This window comes from Dipodomys ordii, unplaced genomic scaffold (assembly GCF_000151885.1).
Source record: "Dipodomys ordii isolate 6190 unplaced genomic scaffold, Dord_2.0 Scaffold21, whole genome shotgun sequence".
NCBI classification, from domain to species: domain Eukaryota; kingdom Metazoa; phylum Chordata; class Mammalia; order Rodentia; family Heteromyidae; genus Dipodomys; species Dipodomys ordii.
This window is the reverse complement of record NW_012267237.1, coordinates 13,092,627-13,116,116: the sequence shown is the minus strand read 5'-3', so window position 1 is coordinate 13,116,116 and position 23,490 is coordinate 13,092,627.

The following is a 23,490-nucleotide window of genomic DNA, read 5'->3' as shown; positions in this document are numbered from 1 at the left end:
TACATAGATATTATTTCTGAATTGACGTCATTCAGATGGATTCTCATGTCCAACTAAACCATGATAAATATTTTTGTAAATATAATTGTCCTAAGTGTAGTCTAGATATTAGCAAACAGTAATTAAATAATGATGTAAAGCCTTCATTGTCAAAATAGAAGCTTATTTTTTATTCTAAAAGCATTTGACTCAATTAAAGAATATTAATGTGGCAATCAGGAAGTATGAATTTGTGTTTTCAAACCACTATGATGTAATATGCTGAATAGTTAAGACAAAGATAGCAATAAATGTGAAGAGAATAGTTTAGATTTCAACTTTATAGTTTAGGAGACAGATGATATTAAAGTGGAAAATTTATGCCAATTCATATAGAAAATATTTCTATTTGTGAACTACAGTGACACACTAGTTGTACATGGGGAAGAGATTGGATGTGGGGTGATTTTGAACTCCTGAAATGTGTGACTGTATCAATAATGGTAGAGATAATGAAATTATTTCAGTGATGAAATGGTCATGACACCTAAAGGTGTTCTTGGAGGCATATAAATATGTTTTTGGATACAGAGATGAGAAAAAGCAAATATCCCCAAATGAGCATGGGAGAAACACTGTGTTATGCAATTGTCTGGCCTCTGCCAAGTTTTCCCTTCTTTGACTACTGAGAGAAAAATAATGTAGACATGAAGAAGAAAATTCTCACAATAAAACATGGAAAACAATGCTGCAAAAGGTGTTGAGAAGAACAATCTGAGAGATGGGCCTACAAGTACAAATAGGATTTGTCTTAAAATTTAAAGAAACCACGGTCATTGATACTGACATCACATGCACAATAAGGATAAACAAATGACAATCACAGGGATTTAGGATTCATTTTTTGTGATAAGTTCATTGGTAGAATGAAAGGGACAAAAGCCAGATGAAGTTGATCTAGAGAAAACAGTAGAAAGTTAAAAAGTAAATATGCATTTTTCAGTAGTTTATGGTATAATGGGAAGGACATAGACTGCTCCATCATTTGTTCATGTAAAGCCCTAGTATCTCTGTTAACACATACACAAGGAGAAGACAAATTTAATTGTATTTTCTTCCACTTAAAATTTGGTGTCAACATGATTGATCATAACTAATTTAAGCAAAACAAGGTAATGAGCTAGAAGAGTCCACAAACCAAGCAAATACAATGGTAAATATGCTACAACTTATTACAATTTTAAAATAAGCCATGATATCTTTTCAAGCAGGGTGGTACAGATTGGAAAACAGGAGTACATCCATAAATAGGTGCATGCGGGTACCAACTTCTATATTTTGAAGAATGAAATGTTTCCTTACTTAGCATGATGCTATGAAACAGATTATTATTATTAACTTACTGGCTCTTCCCTGTGCCCACAAAGTTGAATTGTCATAATACTTTCACATATATAAGGTGTGAACAGAACATATATTCTTGGGAGAACTTGGTATTTTGGTCTCCTGGAGATTTATAAAGTTTAACATATTAACACACCCATTTCATATATCAATCTTTGGATCTTCGTTAACAACCTTTTGGCAAAAAGGACATACTCTAATTTGATCATGAATTTTCTCTTTTGTATAGATCCCAGAACCTAGCAAACTCACCACGGTACCATTCTTCAGGAAGGCTGATCCGACAAACCATAGAAATTATTACAGCAATATCTCCTATCAATGTGATGTTTCTCTTCTTACCTTTTATTTTTTTTCATTTACAAGTCTGCATCTCACAGCTCATCACCATCACTAGGCGCATACCATTTGTTTACCGTGGCACTTGGCAAATTGCTTGAGACATATTGGCTTCTGAAAATCAAACAAAAATTTGAAGTGCTCCTCTCATTTTTTTGATGTGGATCTGAACTCAAATAGAGTCTAGTGTGGTTGGCAGCAAACTTGTGCTTCACGGGCATTATCAATTCATTTATTGAATTCTCCTGTGCTGAAAGTTAAAATCCTGAGGGGAAAGGGTGCAATTGTAAATATGACAGGAGCTTGGGCTTTGACACAAAAGATACTAGCTTAAAAAGTAAACACCCTCCAAAATCTCTGTACAGTTAGTTGAAGGCTCCAGCCGGATGCACAATGATGCAAAGCACGGCTATTCTGCACCGTGCCCGTAACATGCTCTGCTTGCTATGGTATATTAAAGACCAGATCTCATAATTTTCTACCCCACATTTATAGATTGGTTTCTTCTGACAGTGGTAGAAATGTAATTAAATGTTTAGTTTAATTAAAATGGAAAATAAATGCTTGTTCTCAGAAATTCACTGCAGTACCCAAAATAACAACCATTAGTAATTCTGTTGATGTCAACCACAGGTTCTCAGTATGAAGGTATAATTCTAATACCCAGATATAATTACTCTAATAGGCTGCCCAGTTCACAAAGTGCACTGTGTGCTGGAACCACACACACGAAAGATGTGTGTTCAGAATCCATCTAATGCTTAGAAAAAAATATTTAATTAATCCAGGTTTTTCTTTTTCTCTTTTTCTTTTTTCTTTTCTTTTTTTTTTTTTTTTTGTCCATTGTGGGGCCTGGGTGCTGCTGTCCCTCACCTCTACAGCTCAAGGCGAGCACTCTACCATTGAGCCACAGCGCCACTTCTGGTTTTCTAGTGCCTTATTGGAGATAAGAGTCTCCTGGACTTTCCTGCCCTGGCTGGCTTTGAACCATGATCCTCAGATCTCAGCCTTCCGAGTAGCTAGGATTACAGGTATGAGTCTACCAGCACCCAACTAATCCAGGTTTTTCTGATGCTAAGTATTGAGAAATTCAAAAAAGATATACTTACAACAAGGGTCAAACAGTTCATTTTTCTGTAAGAGACAGAAAGGTTTTCAGCTATATGGGCCATATGGGTCTTAATCAAAACTGCTTAATCAGCTCTTTCCTGGTGGAAGGAAAACAATAACCCAAAAATTAAGAAAAGTGAGGGAAGAGATGCCGTGCAAAGAGCTGGTAGAGAATATGGAAAGGAATGCAGTTGAAGGCACTGTATTCTACACTGTTTGTTGAATGACAACTCCTTTGTGCAACTGCCTAAGGAAAATAAAATATATTCTCAAAAGAAGAAAAGAAAAAAAAATAGCAACCTTTGTCCAAATGCCATTCCCAAATCTTTAAGGTCACTGGAATTTGAGATTGTTATCATCGTCACCTTCCACTGTATTGCTTGTTTTAACCATTTCAAAAAACACAAACGTGTTCTTACTTTGTCTAACAATCACAAACAAAACAAAAGCAAATGGTAACACCAATAAGTTATCTTGCTAGCCTTAGACAACCAATGTATTCTCTCTCTCTCTCTGTGTAACATACACACACACACACACACACACACACACACATCCTTTATACTGAGGTAGCATACTTCAAATTATCCAGTAAGTGTCTCAATCTTATCTCCTGCAGCACTGTCTTATCCATTCCACTCGTTATACACAGTCAAATTTCTTCCCCTTCCATAGGTACTCATTTGGCTGTTGTGATGTAAATAGTCATGTTCAAACATACATTTCACATTCAAATATTATATGGTCATTTCATTTTTTTCTAAATACATTACTGTGTCAGTTTTTTATTAAAATCAGTCTTCATTACTCAATAATGCTGTCAAGCACATGGCATCATTCCTCCTACAAGACACTCAGGATGGCATTCCATGATGTGCTTTTGGTATACATCACATCAGAATATGACTTTCATTTCCAATTCCAAATTGTTAGGGAGTTGACCTCTTCTAAATAATCAAATAGCCGAGGGATAGAGGCTCAGGCCTGTAATCCTAGCTACTCAAGAGGCTGAGATCTGAGGATCAAGATTCAAAGCCAGCTGTGAGACTCTTATCTCCAATAAACCACCAGAAAAATGGAAGTGGTACTGTTGTTCAAGTGGTGGAACACAATCCTTGAGCTGAAGGGCTGAGGGACAGCACTCAGGCCCAGAGTTCAAAGCCCCATGACCAAAAAAGTAAATAAGTAATAAATAAATGAATAAATAAATACAATCAAATACCACTTTTTTATTTTGAAATAGGACTTTGTCTTATGTGAAAGCTTCAAAAACTTTGCTGCTTTTCCTGAATATTTTTATGGAACTCAATCATTTTAAGTATTTATAGAGTTATATTTTATTTTTTAAATAAGTTTTTTATTGTGAAAATACTGTACAGAGAGGTTACAGTTATATGAACAAGGTAATGAATACACTTCTTATCAAGTATATTTTAGTTTTTATTCAAAATTTACTTATTTTTAAACCAAATCATTAAGACTTACCTTCAAAATCATCAAGGTATATCCTAAAAGCAAAACTGAAATAAGACAAGTGAAATTCAATAACTTCCAAACAAAGTTTAATTCTGGTTAAGTTCTTTACAAAATTTAATTATGCTTAAATTCTTTTTTTTCCTTTATTTTTATTGTAAAAATACCATACAGACAGGTTACAGTTACCTGAGTAAGATAAAGAGTAAATTTCCCTTTGAGCATTGTTACCTCCTTCTTTGTTTTCCCCTACCATCCCTTCCCTCCTACCTCCCCAACTCCTTCCTCCTCACCCCCAGGTTGTAAAGTTTGTTTTCAACATAGTGTCTTGTACATCTCATTGTTACAACGGGTCAACCTGTATCATTATATCAGCATTTTGTTATTTCCCTTCCCCTTCCCACTTTTGGGCATTTACCCATATGATCACAAACAAGGCTTTATTAAAGCTACCAGACCAAGTAGGTTTATTACAGCAGTATTCACCATAGCTAAGACATGGAACCAATCTAGATGCCCCTCAGTAGATGAATGGATCAAGAAAATGTGATATATATATATATGTATATGTATACATATACATATATATGTATATATATACACATATACATATACATATATATATATATATATATATATGAATTCTGTGCCTCCATCAGAAAGAATGACACAGCGCCATCTGTTAGGAAATGAAAAGACTTGGAAAAAATTATATTAAGTGAAGTAAGCCAGGCCCAAAGAAACATAGGTCCCATGGTTCCCCTTATTTGCAATAACTAATATATGGCTAAGACAAGCAGAAAATTTCAAAAGTTATATACATATGACCATATAAGATGATGCTAAGAGAAATGAACCCCAAGATAGGGACACAAACGGTTTTACCTTTATTGCTGTTGTTTTTAATATATTTATAATGTATCATGTTATTTTTTGTTTCTTTTGTATGTTCTTCCCCTATGGTATAACCCCTATTTTTACTGTATTTGATTCTGGTGCCCTGCATTTTGTTTATTCATAATTCTGTTTAAATTCTTATACATGAAAATTTGTAAGTTTCTCAACCCAAAACTGTGTCTCATTAAATTTACATGTCTTGTACATTATTATAATGATTATTATAAGTACAGAAATATTTAAAGTTAGCTAAAGTCATAAAATGATTCTTATAAGGGTGGAAAGAAGATATTTGGTATTGTCTCATGTTTTAATATAGTTCATATATTATTTCCATTAGGTTCATCTTGCATAGAGTAAATATACTTTCTCATGAAATCTACCTAGAACAACAGTGCATCTTTAGAATTGTAGCAATTATCAGTCTTCAAACAATTCAAATAGTTTACATTTTCATTATAAAAATGTTCTAATTAAGGAAATTGTACAAAGAGAAGTACCAAAAAAATGGAAAAGTAAGATAAAAGTCATGTTCTGATTGTTGGGATTCTTAGCTATAATCTCAACTACTTAGAACTTTGGAAGTATAAATAGGAGGATTGTAGTTTGGGGTCAAACAGGCAACAAAATTAAATGGGGTTATATTTCAAAGGATAACCTGGGCATGGTGTTGTATACTTGTAATCAAACCTGCTATTCCTGGACAGAGTCCAAGACTCTATCAGATATAAATAAAGCAAAAATGAACTAAAGCTGAAAATGACTCAAGTGATATGGTGCCTAATTACCTAGTGTGAGGTTCTGATTTCAAACAAATGAATGATAGTACTTTGCTGAGCACTGGTAGCTCATGACTGTAATCAAGAGAATCACAGTCCAACGCCAGCCTGAGCAATAAAACCTATGAGATTCCCTCTCCAAAGTAACTACCAAAAAGGATAACTGGAGGCCAATAAATAAAAAATTCAATATTTCAATATTTCAGAAATTCACATTTGTTTTTCCCCAATTTTAGTATTAATGGCCATCACATTTATTGTTACAGAAATTATACATACTCAAGGTTAAAATTTTCCAACAGTTCAAATCTTTAAGAACAAAAATTCTCCTTTTAATCTTCATCCTCAAAGTTTTTGTTTCTTAAATTATTACACTAGTCAGTATTACTATACATACATTTCTTACTTTTATATATTTATAAGAATAATTTATTCTTCTCATTGTTGCAACGGGTCCACCTGTATCCTTAAACAACTTGTTTTTTCCCTTTCTCCTCCACAAATTATAAGTACAAGTTGTCATGTCGAAAATGAACTTTACAACTTTGGTGGGGGGGGAAGGATTGGCGAGGGGAGGGGGGAGGCTGGGAAGGGATGTGAAGGGTAAACAAAGGAGGAGGCTGCAATGCTTGATAAGAAATGTACTCATTATCTTGCCCATGTAATTGTAACCCCTCTGTACAGTATGTTCACAATAAAAAATAATAATAAAGAATAATTTATTCTTTAGCTCAAAACAATGTTTTATACATATATGTAATACAACTTTGGTCTAGAAGCAGTTTCTTGTGGTCAAATACTTTAGAAAGCTCGGTTCAGCACTTGCTCAGATTAAGTTCTGCCTTTCCTTAATATCCACTGGCATTTGCTGCCTCTGTAGAAATTATTCAGAATTTCATTTTCAGGAGCAAAACCTAACTGTATTTTTTTCTATGAGCAATTATGTAAGAAACAATATATATATATATAGTTGTGTAATACATTATAGTTTGGGTGTAGTTTGGCAAGAGTGTGTCTGTATATTGTATTTTGGGCAAAATTATCCACGCCATCCACTAAAAAAAATTTAACTACTAAAATTTATAAACGTATTGGCTTGAAGAGGTCTATTTTTTTTTTCAAACTCATTGTCATTTAATTGGATTAAAACATTGTCTCCCATGTACTTGCCTCTTAAGAGAGACAACATACTTTAAAATTTAAATGTGGGGAATTAGGTATTTAGACCTATATTTTGTCTTCACTTCATGTGTAGTAAACAAGGTAGATCAGAACTATATTCCGTTGAAAATAATAAGTGCTCCCTTAGTATGAGCGGGTCTGCTTGCTCAATGTGAAATGAAGATAACCTTATAAGGCTTGCTGCTGAAACCAGGCCCAGGACAAATGATGGTATATATCAGTGATGACAGTAGAATGCAGTCCCACTAAACTCAGGCATTGTTGCCATTCTGCTGATGGATTAGAAGACTAAATAGGAGATTTCAGGAATAATTCGTAGAAAGTTAGACTGAGTGCAAACATAAAGTAGTTGTCTTTAGGTTAGAGTACACATAAATCATAACATGAGTAGAAACTAAAAAAAATAAGGCTACAGAGGGTCCCTAGCTTATGCTCAGTTGACTGTGATTTTTCTAACTTTTCAATGTTAAGATAGTAATGCACACTCAGTAAAGCTGAACGATGAATATTAATCCATTTCTACAATTTCCACAGCGACAGGAGAAAGAAGATAGCTGACATCTCTTTTGGAGTCTATTTCAGGGCTAAGCTAGACGTTTGGTAGGATAGACATGTGAATGCAGTTCTAACTTCTGACATTTTCAATGTACACTGGGTTGATAGGATGTAACCCTATTGTAATCTGACAATCCCATGTATTAAATATTAGATGTAAGTAGATGGCTTACATTTCTGATAGTAACTTGTGAACTTTTCTGGTTTATAAACCAAATCAATATTAATTCAAACATTGGTAGTCAGAAAGAGTAAATGTTAGACAGAAAAATTAAAAGAGGTTGAGAATTGTGATCTGGCCAAATTAATGAAAATTTGTAAAATGCAAATATCAAGGATAGCTATTAGTCAGTTTAACATCCATTCAATTTGGAAGGCTGAATAATTTAGAAAACATTCTCTCCAGAGACTTGAAACTCTAAACAAAAATGCCTACTATAATTTTCTGCTAGCAACTCTCTCAAAATATACACACATACATGTGTACATGCACATAAACCTACATGCACACATACACATACACATACAGATGCTGTTATTTGTTGCAGCAAACTTCTCAGATCTGATTGACCAATTGGTCTTTGAAGTTCATTTTTACTTTGAAAATATGGTAAAAACAAATTGCTTGAACAGGGGGTTGGGAATGTGGCTTGTAGTAGAGTGATTGATTACTCAGTACCACATAAAGAGAAAAAGCTGGAAATGGCACTATGACTCAAGTGGTAGAGTGCTAGCCTTGAGCAAACAAAGCTCAGGGACAGTGTCCAGGCCTTTAGTGCAAGCCCCAGGACTGGCAAAAAAAAAAAAGGAAGAAAGAAAGCTTGAATCTTTAAAGTCATTTTGATGCACACTCAACATTTTACTTCCAACTTTTAGTGTACTTACTCTGATTTCAGCCATAATATTGGCATGAGCAATACTCATAATGTAAATCTACATCGTAGTTAATTTGCATAAAAATAGTGACAATATACTGGCAAATACACTCCACAAAGAAATTGCTACTTTTGTACTGTTATTTTACTTACTATATGTGTGTGTATATATATATACATATACATATATATATATGTATACACTATTTTACTCAGTTTCACATATTCAGTGTTATGCTCTGCAGGTCCTGTGATTTTTCAAACCAATCCTTTTTATCTCTGAGCTCAGTTTTGTCCTCTGAAACTGTGAAATAGAGAAAATCTCTATCTTTCCAGAGCAGGTTGTGGATGGCAGCAAATCCATTCCATACACCTGCCTTCTCCTGTTCAGAGAACCAAGTACTCTCAAGAGCAGGACATGTCAACAGATGAACTATATTGCTATCAAGAGATATTGCACTCTATTTTATAATCTGTTCTTTCATTTGGTGCAGTCACTTATACCTTAGTTACATTTGAACATGTTATCTCCAAAAAATATATCTATCAATGAAACAGCATAAAATGACAAAGCTTAGATATAATTCAAACTGATTCCTATCCCAATTCCAATGAATGACTTTAAGTGGAATAAGAATCAAATAGGCAAGAATGCAATTTTACAATATATTCAATAAAGTTATGTGTAAAACTCTGATATATTTAATTAAATGGAATCAATATTACTTCAACTCTGTTATGCATGGAGTCATTTTTTTTAATGTAGACATACATAAGAAAGTTATAGGGGCCTTTCAAAAGAATACAGCCTGGCCAGGCGTCAGTAGCTCAAGCCTGTAATCCTAGCTACTCAGGAGGCTGAGATGTGAGGATCGCAGTTCAAAGCCATCCTGGGCAGGAAAGTCCATGAGACACTTATCTCCAATAAACCACCAGAAAACCGGAAGTTGTGCTGTGGCTCAAGCGGTAGAGCTCTCACCTTGAGCTGAAGAGCACAGGGATAGTGCCCAAGCCCAGAATTCAAACCCCACAACCGACAAAAAAAAAAAAAATTCCTTCATGGTCTAACCAATCTTCGTTCAATCTCAAGTTCTAGCATACCAAAATGAGTTTTTTCCAAAACACTTTCTAGACAATGCTTCCAAGATACTATTATTTTTTTAATTATACTGTTTTTTACATAACCAATGACCATTAAAATATTTTTCAGTGTTAAGGTCAGATCTTATGGCATAGTCCAAGTGTTATTAATCAAGGTATATAGCATCTCCGTTCAATATCTCTATCTCTATCTCTATATATCTCTATCTCTATCTCTATATATCTCTATATGTTGATAGAGATATATAGAGATATCTATCTATAAAGATAGAGATACACACACACACACACATATATATATTCCTGTAATTTACTCAAACACACAGACATGTATACAAAAATATCCAAAGTAAGGGAAGATGGTAGAGTTCATGTTTCATTTCTTAATTTTCATATAATGTTTAACTTCCTCTATGAATAATTACACAGAATCAGTCCTCGGAAATCCTTTTATAAAGCAACTTTGAATAAGCAAGGAAATGGTAAAGCAGAGCTAATCACACACTCTCAAATGGAGATCAAGTTTCTCATGCATTAAAATAAAAAGAAATTATGAGATTTCATTTGACAATTTTGTATGCTTTAGAATATGCAAATTCCTACTATACAAAGAATTAATTTAGTCTATTTTTAGTTGCACAATTTTTCCCACAATGACCAAACCTCCTCATGGCGTCTCTACATTTTTACCTTTCTGCCATTGCAAATGTGAGAAAATACCATTTTCTACTCAGTGGCACTACCTAAGATTTCAAATTATTCCATGAACTGTAAGACCATATTTACTTAACATTTTTCTGATAGTGACTCTGATTATCCTTACATATGCCATCTCTTTTTCTTCTCTCCTTCTCTCTTCTCTTCTCTGACATCTACCTTTTCCTTTCTCCTCTTCCCATCTCTCTTCTCTCTCTTTTTTATTACTTTTTTCCCTTTGTTTGTCCTCTCCCCTCTCTTTTAAATATATGTATCCTAGATGTTTCTATCAATGATGACCTAGAGACTTCTCTCTTGTTCCTTTGTGGCTGAAAGAGCATCATCATCATCATCATCATCAAAGTTACATGAACATCATATCCAAGCAGACACTATCATATTGCTAATTGAAAGATTAGCACTTGTCAGTGACCATATTATGAGGAAAACTCCAATCATTAATTTAAATAGTGAGTGAGGGGAAAGGAAAAAAACAAACTGTTTAACTAGGGATACAGGTGGACCCATTACAACAATGAGATGTACAAGACGTTATGTCGAAAAACGAACTTCACAACTTTGGTGGGGTGGGAGGTGGGGGGATGGGGTTGGGGATGGTACGGGAGTGTGGGGGTGGGGAGTGGAGAGGGGAAGGAATGGGAAGAGGAAACAAAGGAGGAGGCAACAATGCTTGATAAGAAATGTACTCATTATCTTACCCATGTAATTGTAACCCCTCTGTACGGTATTTTCCTTTTTTTTTTTTTGGTACGGTATTTTCAAAATAATAAAAAAAATTAAAAAAAATAATGATAAAATAGTGATTAGGGTCACATCTCATATGGACAAAGGTCTCATAGCAAGTTTAATACTGTGCTGTTGCCAATTTAAAAGTCTTAATAATTTAATAATAATATATGACTAAAATTATTGTTTGATAATTTCAGCATTTTAAAAAATGATTATCTTTAAATAATTATAAAAATGTGCTGTTAAAAAGCAGGTTATAAATACAATGCATTTTGATCAATGTTGCCCCTTCAACATTCTCACCCCTTTAGAACCACCCATTCCTTACTCTTCTTAACTTTGTAGTAAATACAATGAATTCTTCCCTACATTCTCCCCCTCCTCTTTCGTCTACCCTCCGTCCTTGGCCATACCCTTCTTTTGCGAGTTCCCATTTCCTGGCACTGATTTTGTTGGGCCTTGACTTTGTCTTTTTAAGGAGTGACACTATTGGAGCTCTCCATAATTCTTCCTTGGTAACCTCTTGCTTACCATCTAGAATGTATACTTATAGATTTATGGGCACCTTCTAGGTACCCCAAATGAGGGAAACCATGCAACTCTAATAATGAAACAAAATTTCCCATATTTGTACATTTTAATATTCCCCTAATTTTACATGTAGCTAAACCCAGCACTAAGAACCAACTAACAAACAGGAATTAAAACAAAACAAAACAAAAAACAAACACTATAACAACAACAACCCAGAAAACTAAAGTTAGTGCACAGAATTTTGTGTTGGCATTGGTGGAGTTTCTGTTGCTGTTGGTGGTGCCCCTGTACTTGCATACATGTATTTATTCAAGTGGTATGTGTGTGTGTGTGTGTGTGTGTGTGTGTGTGTGTGTGTGTATGATGCTCCTATTAGTGATATGAGAAGTTCTAAAGGAGAAGCAGCTATTGATGTCCCTTGAATCCCCTTTGTTATGGCATCTTATACTAGAATGATTTTTTTTCTTTCATCAGTTTTAAACATGGTTCACCTATGTACAATTTATTTTTAAAATATATTAATGTCATGCATAAAACAAGGATAATTGTAATTTAAACATTTTATCTTGAAACCATGGTAACATGCTAGTAATTTACAACTCCTATTGAGGAAAAGGATACTAAACATCAATATTTTTCCTATAAAATATTTGCCATATCAAATATATGTTTACTAAAACCTACACTTCTTTATTTGTGAAATACTTTCCATTATTATGAGTTCTTTGACTCTGTCTACCCCACTATTCAAAATTATCTCCAAATTTCCACACATCAGTTCATTTCCTATGATACCAAAACTAATACATTTTCTATAAGCTCTATTCTATCAGTTTGTAATCCTGTACACTTGGGTTTTCTTCTTTTACCTGTTGCCATTTTACTTATATTTTCTAGACTCACATTATTTACAGTCTTTTCCTTCTTTATGATTGCCTTATAAATTTGGTAAAACCCTGAGAGATTTTGAACTAAAAATTATATATTTTCATTTTTTTGGCCGGTTGTGGGGCCTGAACTCTGGGCCTGACACTGTCCCTTAGCTCTTCAGCTCTAGGCTAGCACCCTACCGCTTGAACCACAGCACCACTTCTGTTTTGTTTCGTTTTTTCTCTGCTTATGTGGTGCTGAGGAATCAAACCTAGAGCTTCATAAATGCAAGGCAAGCACTCTACCACGGAGCCACTTTCCCAGGCCCCAGCTTGAAGTCTGGGTCTGGGCCCAGACTTCATTGAGCACTTCAACTCAATGCTAGTGCTATAACACTTGAACCACAGCACCACTTCCAGTTTTCTGGTCGTTTATTGTAGATAAGAGTCTCAAGGACTTTCCTGCTGGGGTGGCTTTGAACTGCAATCCTCAGATCTCAGCTTCCTGAGTAGCTAGGATTACAGTCATGAGCCACTAGCACCTGACTGAAATTTTATTTCTTACCAAGACTTATTCCCTAAATCAGAGCTAATATCTTAGTGATATTCATTTGAGACTTAACATGGCTCTCAAAGTCAATGTGATTGATTTTCTATTTGCCTCCCTTAAATCAATTTTCCTGTAAGTGAACTTCTTTGTATAAATATGCTGATTACAATCAAAAGAACTGACCTAAATTTTCTATTACCCATCATATCTATCCTCTTGTGAGATCATTCTATTTTGATTTATTTAATGTTAAAATATTTTTAAATCCACCATCATATTCTCCATAACATAACTGATCATTTCTTTTTGTTAGCTCCCAAAATTGTCATTATTTGATTAGTCTGAGGCTTCATTAGCAGGGTAGAAACTTCAACATAAGATCAAATAGTCAACTTTTCCTATGTTTATTCAGTTCATGATGTTTTTTAACAAGTATGTGGCTCCTTAGCGATTATGATTTCTCAGCTTTCAACTCTGAGTTGCTATTCTGCTTTTGCCTGAAATTCTTTTGTTTTTGTTTTTTAAACAACTTTTAATTGAGGTTAAGTGATTACACAAATTTTACAAATTTCACAGTATTGTGAAATTGTGGGATAGTGATACTTAGTTAAAATCACAAACATATTTTAACCTTCACAAGTCAGATTGTCATTATCATATAATGTTTGAGAATTCTAGGAGCTTTGACAATATAACTATTTCTTCCACACCTCATAGTATGCACATTTCTTTCCTTTTGCTTAATGTAAGCTGGTCCCTCTTTCCCTTTCATTTCCCTTTCATTGCCTGAAATTCTTTTGTATGCTAATGTTGTTGCTGTTGTTGTTCTCTGAGTTTATATTCTAAGGCCCAATATCTGAATTTTGGGAAAAAGTTAACACTCTACCACTTGAACCACAACTCCATTTCTGGCTTTATTTCTGACTTTCTGTCCAGTCTGGCTACCAATCCTCAGGATTCAGTTCCTCAGTATCTTGTATAACAGACAAGTGTCACTAGTGCCCCTTGTGTGTGTTAGGTTTTATGAAGGTTTTGTGGCTGCCTCTCTCTCACTCTCTGCCCTCTTCTCATCATTTGTATATACTTTCTCTTCATTTTACTACTCAACTCTTACAAAAAAAAACTTGCCCTAAACATTCAAGAGGAAATAAGATTTTTTGGTTGAGTCCTATGTTTGCCTATGATTCCTATGATAGAATGTTGATATTTGGTTTCCTCAGTCTACTGAAAACTTCTTGCAATAGAGATCACACCCCACCCATTAAAGTATCACTTAAACTTCCTACATATGAGGAGTTTGCCAGTGTTGAAAGAGAAAACTTCCCATTAGTTCTCAAATGTTTTACCCTTTATTGCTACATTAGAATATGGTAATAAACACAATGTATGATGTGATGTAGAACACAGGAACGTAAGTTTAAACAAAGAAATAATGAAAGATAGATAAGGGACAGTAAAAATGCTCTAGAAAGGGGGGTCAATTTTACAAACATTTTATTCATTTTACTTATCTTCTTTGTAATTTATTCTGTCTGGAATGTTTTTGTTCTATAATGTATTATATCATTGAGAGGGAATATAACCATTAAAATTGAATACAGTATCTGTCCAGTATTTGCTTAGAATATATTGTGTGAAATTATAGAATTGAAATAACTAGGCTCCAAGTATTGAGTATTTTAATACAGTGGGTCTTCAAATAAATATTTGGTTGGAAAAGGCACTTTTTGCTTAAAAAAAAAACTTCCCCATCCATCAATTTTTATTTTAGCATGTTTACTATTTAAACATTAGTTCAAATTCTACCTCTCCCAAGAGAGTGATATCAGATCACTGAAGGTAATTTATCAGTTTTAATACTTAAAGGACATGGCCTATAAATATATTGCAGCATTTATAGTGTTGCATTATTGTTTAGCAATATTTTTCCACATGTAACACAATCCCAAACATTATTTCTTGCTTCTTTTCTGTCCAACTGAATATAGTTAATGCTTGCATATCTGACATAACATCATGTATACTTTTAAATGTATGGTTACTCATTCACACACATGCTCATTACTAAGATGAGGAAGAAGTAGATTTTCTGGCACATTCTCTGTGCCTTAAGATAACTTAAATCCATCACAGTTCTGAATTAGCAACAACATGACTGGGAAACAGCTGTGAGGAGATATTGCAAGAGAAAATAAGAAATGATCAATAGATATTTTAACAATCTAATGAATAGAAAAGAAAACAATGAAAAATTGATTTTTAGCTCTAAGATAAGCAAACTGAAAATAATACAGTTTTTCAATAGTGAAGATACAATTAATATTTTAATCTTCTCTAATGGTGTTAGAAAGCAATAAAGTAATCCTGACTTTTAAGAAATGTTCATATATTTTGCATAGTGGTTTCAATCCTAGAATAATCTAGGCAGTATGCATGAGCATTATACATGAGGTTGTTCATTAAGCATTATTTTAAATGTAAAAATCTCTGTCAGTGGGGCTGAGAAGGTGGCTCAGTGGTAGAATGCTTGCTTTGCATGCATGAGGCCTTGTAATCGATTCCTTAGCACCACATAAGCAGAAAAAGCTGGAAGTGGTGCTATGGCTCAGTGGTAGAGCAGTAGCCTTGAGCTGAATAGCTGAAGGACAGCACCCAGGCCCAGAGTTCAGGCCCGGACAGACAAAAATAAATAAAAGTCTGTCAGTGACAATTGTGTTTAGTAATAAGAAAATGTTTCAATAAAATATTCTGTACATATTATTGAACAATTTAGTGAATTGTTGGAGAAGAATTTATACCAACAAAGATAAATGTAACATTATAATTTAAAAGGCAACATATACCCCACAAATTTCAAAGTACTTTATTAAATGTCTTAGAGTCAAACCAAAACCGTACTTCTTGTCTCAAACTACTAAGTTTGAGAATGTTACTCCTCTGAAAATTCAACCAGATCATATTAACAAATTCAATGAATATCTGAAAATACCAAACATTTCATCAGTTAGAAATGTTGGTAAAATATGAATGAAATATCCCTAACCTTCTTGAAATGGAGGCTACCAAATACAAATGGAGGTTTTCTTCCTTTCTGGCACTAAACATTGTAACGTTTGATCAACATAATATTTTCTTGATGGTTAAGAATCTTATAATACCTCAGAGCTATCTAAATACCAAGTGTCATTATATAGCTTCAAGAAGTAAACACAAACATGGGTGGTTGAATTCCTTGAATCTGTCCCCAGTAAAATCCATGGAAATAGTTTCTCCTTTAATGAAAAGCTCTGTTTTCAGGTAAGAGATTTGCATTTTGATTTGATTTTTACCCCTACAAGTGGAGCATAATACAGAAATATGACATGTAATTGTAACACATGGACATTTGTAGCTTTCATTCAGTTAGGAGACAAATATATAATAATAAAATAAATACATTCATGTAAAGTGAACTATATGATGACCTGATTTCCTTATGCAAGAACTCTAAAAGATAAATGTGAGGATTTGTATTATAAATCAACTGGAACAGAGTAAGTGGGGGGGGTGTAGAAAACTTGTAGTACATTACTTCTGCACTTTCCTGGGAGGGTGTTTTTATAAGAATTAGCACGTGGACTGGTAGGCTGAATGTAGACAATGGCCCTCACAATGTGGGTCGACTGCATTGAGGGCCTGAATAGAATAGACTAGATGACCAGATTTCCTTTCCACTGGATGTGGGACATTCTGCCTCAGTCTTCAGTATCCTGCTTCTCAGGCCAGTAGATAGACTTAAACTAAACTGTCCACCCTTGGCTGTCCTGTGGGATTGGAAGAGAAGTTATGTATAGATTTCCTAGGTATCCATTATGCAGATAATAGGATTTCTCTGACTAATTAATTGTGTAAGTCATTCCATGCTGGGTCTCTGTCTCTGTCTCTGTCTCTCTCTGTTTCTCTCATTTCTGTTTAACTGGAGAATAGTCTATTTTATTGATAAATAAACAGTAACTAAGTGCACAGTGTTACTTAATGTTATTTTTTCATGTTTGGCTTCATACTTTGACTCTACTGTGCAAGGTTTCCTTTAAGTGTAAAAAAATGTACTATTCATCTGTGATACATAAACATTCAAGCTGTAGCACTTTTTTAAAGCAGTTTCAGGAGAATCTTCACTTTGAGGTCAGCCTAGGGTACCTAATGAAATGCTATTTGTTTTAAATAACAAGGCCGTGATTTAAACTAGAAAAAAAAAACTTTTATCAATAAGCCTCATCATCCTGAGCAGGAAGCACATGAGTCTGTCTTCTGTTATTGACTCTCCAACAAACCAATCAGCAACAGCCCTGCTTCCTGCAACAGCTTTGTCCCGCCCCTTCTCCTCACCCTGGCTCCCAACCCAGTCTGTGGTCTCCAGGCTTTCTATATCTTACTCCTTCCCCTCCCTCTTCCAATACCTTCTCTTTAAGCCCTTTTCCCTTCTACCTCCTTTGCCTCCCATCTCTCCCCTTTCTTCTCTCCAACTCTCTCTCTCTATCTTTCACCACCTCCCTTCCCTTTCTTTCCCTCTCTCTTCCCCATTCGCTCTCTGGACCATGGCCAGGGCGCTGAGAAACCCTCTCAGGTTTTCTTAATAAACACTCCCTTTGTAAAAGTCGCTTCGATCTTGACTCTTATTTTCCAAGCTAAACTTAAAACACTTTCCTTACTGGTAGAGTACTCGCCTAACATCCAAGCAGGCTTCGTTCAACTCCACAGAAGTGTAAACGGTCAAAAAATAAATAAAGATGTTAAAAATGAACCCATGTGTCATTTTTGTGCATTTGACTCTCCTAAATGCTGAATTAAACCCAGAGACGTCCCTGCATTTCTCTTGCATTCCTGCTTCATTTATGTTTGAAAACCTTGCAAGACTCCTAAATTCCCAGCGTAAAATTGAGCATGAGATGACATCTAAAGAGACAATTTGCTGAGTCTCAGAAACTGATCACAGCTTAGCTCTACAATTTTATCTTTCCAGTTTCTATATTCTGACCAGCATCAATCCTGTGGTAGATGCTTCTCTGTCACCAGCTAAAATGATTCTTATAACTCTCCCCAAGTATTAGAAGAGGGTACTCCATATCAGAAATGCCCTGTTCTCTGTTTCAGAAATTGGCTCTGTAATAAATTCTATTGACTGATACATTCCCCAGATTTTTTTGAAGTAATCTTTGACATAAAGAAAAAATAAGCACCAACTTACCACACGACTTTCTGCATTGATTCACTTGCTTTCTTCCTTTCAACCTGAAAATATATCAGAATTACCAATTGGCACTCCCTTTTCTACAACTAGGAAGTGTTGGCTCAGCTTCAGAATATCAAACTTAGAAAGCCACTTAAATGCAGTATACATGGCCTCAATGGGTGTAAGGAGTAACCAGAGCCTTTAATCTGAGTGCTGTCTCTTTGATACAAATCTTCCCTTGGTGAATAGATTCTTTTTTTTCTAGAAATGGATTGCATTGTTTGGTAGTTGTGACAATTCCCTCCCCATGACACCTCACTTAGGGGCAAGATCCTGTTGACTTCCATTATGACTGTCCACTGGATGTCCTTATTAGGGTCTTATCCAAGAAAACCGCTAAAGGAAGCCCAACAGAAGCATGTTTTGTTTTCAAGTGTATCCCTGGGATGCTCAGTGCTGATTTCTAAGAAAATTCTTCAGTTAAAAAAAGTGGCAAACAAATATGTTATTCCATTCAACTAGAGAGGGTTACATAAACAGAACTAGACTTCTCTAGAGGATGCTAGATGTGAAATTTTAAAATTAAACAACATGACCTCTTGAAGAATAAAAAAAAACTTCTCTTCCATCCCTATTCTTTTTAGAACTTCTGCTTTCCTTGTATGCTCAATGCTTCATCAATATTGAGAGATTTGAAATCTATTTTTTTAGTGCCTCCTATAACCAAAGATAAATAACAACACTAAGAAAGGCAAACCCTTCATTTGAACCAGGGGCTATTCCAGACAAGATAAACAAAACATAATAGAACATTGGCTCCTTGTTCTGATCAGTTGTCCCTGTTCTACTTTTGTCTGAGAATTGAAATTTTTGGTGATTTCCAAGTTCTAATTGACTTCTAGCATCTTTCTTAGACAAACTAAGTGTTTAAATGTGGGGTTTCTTCACGCTTAGATGTAATCCAATTCAACTGCTTCTGCTGATGTGTTTAATCCAATCAAACCCAGAGACCATATTTAATTGCTCTCATTCCACTACTGGAGTCAAATAAAGATAGTCAAACATAACTCTAGATGATTTTTAAATATTCTTTCTTTGGTCTTTAAATTTCTAATAAATATCACTTACCTTATCTTCTCAAATGACCTTTTCTACAGAAGGAAGTGAGAAGAGAGAGAAGGATGATTACAAGTTAAGTAACCTTTGTCAAACGTTTGCCTTGAAGTAGGAGTAACTACACAGGTGTTCACTTCATCCTCACAGAGAACCTCTGATTATCTTCTAGATTTTAAAGAGAAGTAATTCTCAAGAGGCCAAGGAAAGTGAAAAATTCACCGAAAGTCAGATAAACAGGGTGATATCAGTACTTAGACTTAAGTGTGTTTATTCCTCTAAACCTCTGAACCTAGAGATTGGTAATTTTATCAAGTAATCAAAGGGAAAATATGATACTGATCTCTTAGAGTTTGCAATGATTGAAGACGTGATTTCATTGTTAGAATGCTTGCCCAGGGACCCTCGGAAGAGCCTTTCCATTTAGATAAACTCCTACTTGTGTTTACTACAGTGTTTTAAATGAGATGCAGGATGTTCTTAATGGTTGCGTGTGGGTGCTGAGAGAGTCCTGAAGTCGTTCCAACTGTTCACATTCATTTGGACTACAGCCAATCAGGCTTGAAATCCCTGTTATCAGAAGCCGTGTAGGTTACAAATCGCTTTTAATTTATTCTGGAGTAACGAGAGGTGAGAAGTTCATGGGTGTGTGTTGGTTTTCCTGGCACCAGATAAGGGATTGGAAAGGCACTGCCTTTCCTATTCATCTTCGCAAATACAATGCTGACCTCCAAGAAAAAGCCTTGGGATGTATGATAACAACCACTACCCCTCCTCCAACACGCCCTAATGTCGGGAGCATACTTGGGGGTAAGACACGCTTAGGGTGTCACTCAAGCTAAGTCTCTCACGGCTGCTTCTGGACTATGGATCAGCGATGTAGTGAGCCGGCAGTTGAATGTTTAGCAGGCTGTGACGACTTTGCACGGAAATATGAAAATGTATTACCAGCTTGCCACATCAGCGCCCGCCCTGCCTGTCTCCCCTCGTTTCCTCCTGGGGTACAGCCCAATTCTGTCTGACACCCACTCCTCCCCATGCACGCAGAGATCTAGTGGTCTCAACTGTTACAGAATCCTCGCTATCATTTGCCAAGAACACAGCTTTTGGGTGTGTGTGTGTGTGTGTGTGTGTGTGTGTGTGTGTGTGTGTGTGTGTGTGTTTGCTTGTTGAAATGCTTATTTTCAATCGCATTGCTTTCTGTATGACCTTGTCTATGGAGCCAAAGGGTGTCGATTCAGCCTACTGTAGAATCCGTGCAAACACCCCCCCAAAGTGTGCGAGGTGGATTGGGGTGGGGTAGGGTGGAGGGAGAAGGAGGCAGGGGGATAAAGCTGCAGAGAGGAGAAGCAGGGAGAGGAGGAAAGGAAGGAGGAGAGACAGAAACCAGAGCATCAGGCAGACAGCCGGCCAGCCAATCAGAGGCCGCGCTCGGGAGCTGCAGAGCCCAGCCTGGGAGCCCGGGGCTTGGAGGTGCGCGCAGCTGAGTCTGGGCTCTGGGAAGACTGCGAGCAGCTGTGCGCCCAGCCCCGGGAAAAGTCCTCTCCTGGCTTCGCACGACATAACTTCCACCTTCCCACCAGTGAGAGCAAGTCAGCTAAGGTAAGGCTTCCATTCATGACACTTTACGCGGTCGTGACATAAGTAGTGTGAGTGTGTGTGAGTGTGAGTGTGTGTGTGTGTGTGTGTGTGTGTGTGCGCGCGCGCGCGCGCAATGGAAAAGCTTTTCTCAGTTTGGAGTCCAAAGCAGTAATTGCTGAAATGTTCTTCTGGGAGCTGCGGTCGGGCTGGAGAGCGAATGGAAAAGTTGTAGCTTACCCCTGCAGCCTAGGCGCCCGGACGCGTCCAGAGCCGTCTTCTGCAGGAATGTTGCCTTGGCGTGTGCCCAACGCGAGTCCCGGGCGCCGGCTGGGTGGCTGTGTGCGCGCGTGTGCCGCCGCGTGCACCGGCTCGCAGCTGCCCCTTGGAGAAGTTGCAGGGGCCTCTCCGCAGGGCGCATTGGCAGAGCAATGGCACGGGTGCCGCCTGGCACCACATCTGCTGCCCAAATGAGGGACAGAGCTCGCGCCCGGCCCCGCAGGGACGTGGAGATTGCCTTTCCGGATGCAGCTTTTTTTTTTTCTTTTTTAATTACTGCCTTTCCAGTATCTTCGAAAATTACGTGAGATCGGAGAGAGAAAACTGCGTCAGGGTACCCTCCTCTCCTTGGCTTTTCTTTTTTATTTTTTGCATTATTTTTTAAATTAAATTTTCTTCTCACGCCTCGTTTCCATCAATGCTGATTAAGCCGTGAGATGAAACTTTTACTTCTTTCAAAGGGCACGCTAAATGATGCATGGAAAGGAATTAGGCGGCTGTGATGAGCCACGGTTATTTAGTGTCAGCCAGTGTGTCTGTTAACTCTCCCTCATCCCCTCATCCCTTGCCCTGCCTTAACTTCCTGAATCTGATTTGTTTGAGGGTTGGAAGCCACTGCTGTTTTATCTTAATTTTCACATCTAAAATCCAAGGAAAAATTACGCTTTGTGTATGTCTTTATCTCTCTCTCTCTTTCTCTCTCTCTCTATTTCTGTGTGTGTGTGTGTGTGTGTGTGTGTGTGTGTGTGTGTGCGCGCGCGCGCGTGCACATAGCTTTGGAGCTAGACAACCTCATATGTAACAGGTGAAAAATAGCATTCTATTAGTTCTGGTTATTACAATATTTTGTTATTCAGTGTGTATTTATTTACTGATCTTTCTGTTTAGTGAAGAATAATTGTCCCTTGCTCATTTCTTATTGGAAATCAAGAAAAATAAAATAAAAAATCTTAGCTAAATTGCTATGGATTTTGCTTTGCTCAGGTGATGGTGCTTTTGAGCAGGGAGAGACAAATCCGAGAAGGATTTTGTTATGTAGCCAAAAAAAAAAAAAAAAAAGAATCTAACCACAGACTCTATGTTTTTCTGCCTTTATCTTTCTCTTTGGAATCACCCATGAATTTTTCAAAGCAGCGGGCTTTTTTTTTTTCAACAACTAGTCTCTTCTGTTTTAATAATCTAGTCCTATTGATGAGGTATTTTGTTCTAAATCCAGAGTTTGAGGTTCACACTGTATGTATATATCCCTTTTGGATGACAGAGTATGAAGGCCAAATGTGATACTAGAAGGAAATTTCTTCTGTATCAGCTTCTCTAAGCACCAATCATCATTGCAGTTTCCTTCAAGCTTCTTGTTATATACTTAAAAAATCCCAGACTTACTGATGATAAATTAACCTAGTATAGGTCATTTAATACACTCACTTGACAAAGCATTCACCCAACAGGCTTTGGCAAACAATTATTTTATGCCTGATAGGTCTGATGCTTTCTTCAGTTAGCTAAGTAGTTTAATAAAACATAGGGTACAGATATTCCAAATTGATTGTTCACCTGAAAACGAGAAGACAGTAGAAGGGAATATGAGTTATTTTATATGCAATAGAACTACCCAAGTGAAGAGACTCAATTGACAAAGGAAGCTATAATAGAGGAAGAAAATAAGTGAGAGGAAATTCCAGTTGCAAATGCCCACTGGATATTGAATAGGTTTCGATATGGCAGTTCCAAGAACTGGTCACAGCAAACCATATTTGGACAAAGTTTATATATTGTGCAATTGGAAACCATTAGCCCTTCCATTGACCTATTTCAGGTGCATATAGTGGAAGGATGAGACTAATTGCACCACTTAGTCCAACTTTATAAAAATTTTAGATGAAGGTTGCTATAGATAGCTAATTTAAAGTACCTTTTTCATTGGCTGGTAGAAATAGCAATATTGTGCTTTGCATTGATTTCTGTGGCTGGATGAGCATAAACCACATGTTTACAAGTTTGTATGTTCCACTCGTTATTTGGCATGTTGCTAATAATGTCATGAAACTTATTACTTATATATTTGCAACTTAACTTAATTGTCCTTTAGAAGGCAAACTGGAAGGCACATGTCAATAGATCTAACTTAAAACCTATTGAACTTATTGACCAAGAAACACTTACTTATCCTGGGTCTGTTAGGTGATACAGTGTAGTCTACTGAAGAATACACATT